This window comes from Arachis stenosperma, chromosome 3, assembly GCF_014773155.1.
Source record: "Arachis stenosperma cultivar V10309 chromosome 3, arast.V10309.gnm1.PFL2, whole genome shotgun sequence".
Lineage (NCBI taxonomy): Eukaryota > Viridiplantae > Streptophyta > Magnoliopsida > Fabales > Fabaceae > Arachis > Arachis stenosperma.
The window spans coordinates 101976407-101981860 of NC_080379.1; the positions used below are offsets into that span (position 1 = coordinate 101976407).

The 5454-nt window shown below is 39.5% G+C and overlaps 1 non-coding gene across 1 annotated transcript; it reads right to left on the bottom strand.

Moving 5' to 3' along the window:
* Positions 1 to 4102: 4102 nt before the first annotated feature.
* LOC130972562 (small nucleolar RNA R71) lies at positions 4103 to 4210 on the bottom strand. Its single transcript, XR_009083724.1, has one exon. It is a non-coding gene; the product is annotated as a small nucleolar RNA R71 (small nucleolar RNA).
* Positions 4211 to 5454: the final 1244 nt, after the last annotated feature.

A 5454-nucleotide genomic window follows, 5' to 3' on the forward strand; every position in this document is an offset into this window, starting at 1 on the left:
TGGTTTTGCTTCTACCCTTCTATAGCTTATATCCCATATACCTCTACCTTTTACCAACAACCAAAGCACCTTCCAACCTCCAAGCTTTAGTGCATCTCCTCTTCAACCACTTGATGAATGTGAGAAATCAACCAAGGAGAGAAGCATGAAGGAGATTTTGGATTCTCAACTTGAGAACAAGGAAATTGAGTGTGTTTTACAACAAGTGGAAAGGATGGAGATTATTCAAGAAGGAGAAGTTGAAGAAGATCTAGGGGAGGTTGAACAAGAAGAAAGTTCTATCATTGAAGACAACTCTACACCAAGTGACAATGGTGATCTTGCTGAAGCTTCTTCCATTGAATGTAAAACTGATGTAGAGGAGGAATGTGCACAACCTCCAACACATATTTTGATTAATGAGAAAGAGTTGGAGAAAGTTAGCAAACAAGTGGAAATTGAAGAAAGTTGTCAAAAGATGGAAGTCATCGAGGAAGAGCCAAAGGAAGTGGAGCCTAAAATGTCAAGACCATTGGATATTGATGAGCGGATAATTTGTACGCTTTTTGGCAATGTTTTTAGTATGTTTTTAGTAGATTTAGTTAAGTTTTTAGTATATTTTTATTAGTTTTTAGTTAAAATTCACTTTTCTGGACTTTACTATGAGTTTGTGTGTTTATTTTCTGGCTGAAATTGAGGGACCTGAGCAAAAATCTGATTCAGAGACTGAAAAGGACTGCAGATTCTGTTGGATTCTGACCTCTCTGCACTCGAAGTGGATTTTCTGGAGCTACAGAAGCCCAATTGGCGCGCTCTCAACGGCGTTGGAAAGTAGACATCCTGGGCTTTCCAACAATATATGATAGTCCATACTTTGCCCAAGATTTGATGGCCCAAACCGGCGTTCAAAGTCACCTTTAGAATTCCCAGCGTTAAACGCCGGAACTGGCACCAAAGTGGGAGTTAAACGCCCAAACTGGCACAAAAGCTGGCGTTTAACTCCAAGAGAAGTCTCTACACGAAAATGTTTCATTGCTCAGCCAAAGCACACACCAAGTGGGCCCGGAAGTGGATTTTTATGTCATTTACTCATCTTTGTAATTCTTAAGCTACTAGTTCCCTATAAATAGGACCTCTTACTATTGTATTTTCATCTTTTGATCACTTCAGATCTCTAGATCATCTTCGGACATCTAGTTCTTAGATCAGATCTTGGTTCTTCTGGTTCCCTCTTTGGGACCGAAGCCAATGATCACTCTTGTTCTTATGTATTTTCAATGGTGGAGTTTCTACACGCCATAGATTAAGGTGTGGAGCTCTGCTGTACCTCGAGTATTAATGCAATTACTATTGTTCTTCTATTCAATTCCGCTTGTTCTTGTTCCAAGATATCACTTGTTCTTCAACTTGATGAATGTGATGATCCGTGACACTCATCATCATTCTCACCTATGAACGTGTGACTGACAACCACCTCCGTTCTACCTTAGATTGAGTGAATATCTCTTGGATTCCTGATACACGACGCATGGGTGATCGCCTGACAACCGAGCGCTCGCCTGACAACCGAGCCAGCCATTCTGTGAGATCAGAGTCTTCGTGGTATAGGCTAGAACTGATGGCGGCATTCAAGAGAATCCGGAAGGTCTAACCTTGTCTATGGTATTCTGAGTAGGATTCAATGATTGAATGACTGTGACGTGCTTCAAACTCACGATTGTGGGGCGTTAGTGATAGACGCAAAAGAATCACTGGATTCTATTCCGACATGATCGAGAACCGACAGCTGGATAGCCGTGCCGTGACAGGGTGCGTTGAACATTTCCACTGAGAGGATGGGAGGTAGCCACTGACAACGGTGAAACCCTTGCATAATCTTGCCATGGAAAGGAGTAAGAAGGATTGGATGAAGACAGTAGGAAAGCAGAGAGACAGCAGGGACAAAGCATCTCCATTCGCTTATCTGAAGTTCTTACCAATGAATTGCATAAGTATCTCTATCTTTATCTTTTATTCATATTTCATCTATACCCATTTGAGTCTACCTGACTGAGATTTACAAGGTGACCATAGCTTGCTTCATACCAACAATCTCTGTGGGATCGACCCTTACTCGCGTAAGGTTTATTACTTGGACGACCCAGTACACTTGCTGGTTAGTTGTGAGAAGTTGTGATAAAGAGTTGAGATTGCAATTGTGCGTACCATGTTGATGGCGCCATTGATGATCACAATTTCGCATACCAAGTTTTTGGCGCCGTTGCCGGGGATTGTTGAGTTTGGACAACTGACGGTTCATCTTGTTGCTTAGATTAGGTATTTTTTCTTGAGAGTTCTTAAGAATGAATTCTAGTGTTTCAAGGTGATGTTCTTATCATCACCAAAGCTGATTGATTATCATCAATTTAGCTCTTGAATGCAATGTCCTGCTGAAGCTTGGCTATTCATGTCTAATTCCTAGACTGAAGCTTTAGACTAACATTGCATGATTCCTAGAATTCTCATTAAGAATTTTGATACCTTTATTTTCTTCTTCCACTTAATTTTTGAAAAAAAAAATCCAAAAAAAATTACAAAAACACAAAAAACCAAAAATATTTTATGTTTCTTGTTTGAGTCTAGTGTCTTACTTTAAGTTTGGTGTCTCGCATGCATTGTTTATTTGATCTTGGTTCTATTTTCAAGTCAATAATACAGGGAACTGAAGATTCAGTACATGCAACAGAGGAATTATACAGAAAAAGCTGGGCGTTCAAAACGCCCAGTGAAGAAGGCAGACTGGCGTTTAAACGCCAGCCAGGGTACCTGGTTGGGCGTTTAACACCCAAAAAGGTAGTGCATTGGGCGTTAAACGCCAGAATGTGCACCATTCTGGGTGTTTAACGCCAGGATGGCACAAGAGGGAAGATTTTGTTTTCAAATCAATTTTTTTCCAAGTTTTCAAAATTTTTCAAAATCAAATCTTTTTCAAATCAAATCTTTTCAATCAAATCTTTTTCAAAATCAATTTTTTTCCTTTTTCACAGATACTTGCTAACAATTAATGATTTGATTCAACATTTCAAGTATGTTGCCTTTTATGTTGAGGAAGGTTTAATGTTTGAATCATATCTTTTCTTGTTAGGCAAGTCATTAATTTTTAAAATCAAATCTTTTTTAAAATTGTTTTCAAATCATATCATTTCAATCATATCTTTTTAAAACCATAACTTTTCAATCATATCTTTTTAATCACATCTTTTTCAAAATAGTTTTCAATCATATCTTTTTAAATTCTAATTTCAAAATCTTTTTCAAAAATTACTTGATTTCTTTCCCACTCTTGGTTTTCGAAAATCAATTAAAGTTTTTCAAAATGTTTTTAAAATCTTTTTAATTTAATTTTTGAAATTTTTTCCCCTCTTCTCGCATCCTTCTATTTATGGAGTACCACTCCTCCTCAATGCACAATTCGAACTCTATCTGACTAAGTTCGAATTCTTCTACCTCTTCCTTCTAATTTTTTTTTCTCTGACACCTGAAGGAATCTCTATATTGTGACATAGAGGATCCCATAGTTTCTTGTTCTCTTCTCTTTCATATGAGCAGGAACAAAGACAAAGGCATTCTTGTTGAAGCTGACCCTGAACCTGAAAGGACCTTGAAGCGAAAGCTAAGAGAAGCTAAGGCACAACTCTCTGTAGAGGACCTAATAGAAATCTTCAAAGAAGAAGAACCCATGGCAGCCGAAAACAACAACAATGTCAACAATGCAAGGAAGGTGCTGGGTGACTTTACTGCACCTACTCCCGACTTCTATGGGAGAAGCATCTCTATCCCTGCCATTGGAGCAAACAACTTTGAGCTTAAGCCTCAATTAGTTTCTCTAATGCAACAGAATTGCAAGTTCCATGGACTTCCATTGGAAGATCCTCATTAGTTCTTAGCTGAATTCTTGCAAATCTGTGACACTGTCAAGACTAATGGGGTTGACCCTGAGGTCTACAGACTTATGCTATTCCCTTTTGCTGTAAGAGACAGAGCTAGGACATGGTTGGACTCACAACCTAAAGAAAGCCTAAACTCTTGGGAAAAGCTAGTCAATGCCTTCTTGGCAAAGTTCTTTCCACCTCAAAAATTGAGTAAGCTTAGAGTGGAAGTCCAAACCTTCAGACAGAAGGATGGAGAATACCTCTATGAAGCTTGGGAAAGATACAAACAATTGATCAGAAAATGTCCTTCTGACATGCTTTCTGAATGGAGCATCATAGGTATTTTCTATGATGGTCTGTCTGAACTATCCAAGATGTCTTTGGATAGCTCTGCTAGAGGATCTCTTCATCTGAAGAAGACGCCTACAGAAGCTCAAGAGCTAATTGAAATGGTTGCAAATAACCAATTCATGTACACTTCTGAAAGGAATCCTGTGAACAATGGGACAAATCAGAAGAAAGGAGTTCTTGAGATTGATACTTTGAATGCCATATTGGCTCAGAATAAGATATTGACTCAGCAAGTCAATTTGATTTCTCAAAGTCTGTCTGGAATGCAAAATGCACCAAGCAGTACTAAGGATGCTTCATCTGAAGAAGAAGCTTATGATCCTGAGAACCCTTCAATGGAAGAGGTGAATTACATGGGAGAACCCTATGGAAACACCTATAATTCTTCATGGAGAAATCATCCAAATCTCTCATGGAAGGATCAACAGAGACCTCAACAAGGTTTCAACAACAATAATGGTGGAAGAAACAGGTTTAGCAATGGCAAGCCTTTTCCATCATCTTCTCAGCAACAGACAGAGAATTCTAAGCAGAGCCACTCTGACTTAGCAACCATGGTCTCTGATCTGATCAAAACCACTCAAAGTTTCATGACTGAAACATGGTCCTCCATTAGGAGTTTGGAGGCACAAGTGGGACAACTGAGTAAGAAAGTTACTGAACTCCCTCCTAGTACTCTTCCAAGCAATACAGAAGAAAATCCAAAAGGTGAGTGCAAGGCCATCAACATGGCCGAATTTGAAGAGGAGGAAGAGGCAGTGAACGCCACTGAGAAAGATCTCAATGGACGTCCACTGGCCTCCAATGAGTTCCCTAATGAGGAACCATAGGAATCTGAGGCTCACACTGAGACCATAGAGATTCTATTGGATTTACTTCTGCCATTCATGAGCTCTGATGAGTATTCTTCCTCTGAAGAGGATGAGTATGTCACTGAAGAGCAAGTTGCTAAATACCTTGGAGCAATCATGAAGCTAAATGACAAGTTATTTGGTAATGAGACTTGGGAGGATGAACCCCCTTTGCTCACCAAAGAACTGGATGACTTGTCTAGGCAGAAATTACCTCAAAAGAGACAAGATCCTGGGAAGTTTTCAATACCTTGCACCATAGGTACCATGACCTTCAAGAAGGCTCTGTGTGACCTAGGGTCAAGTGTGAACCTCATGCCTCTCTCTGTAATGGAGAAGCGAGGGATCTTTGAGGTACAAGC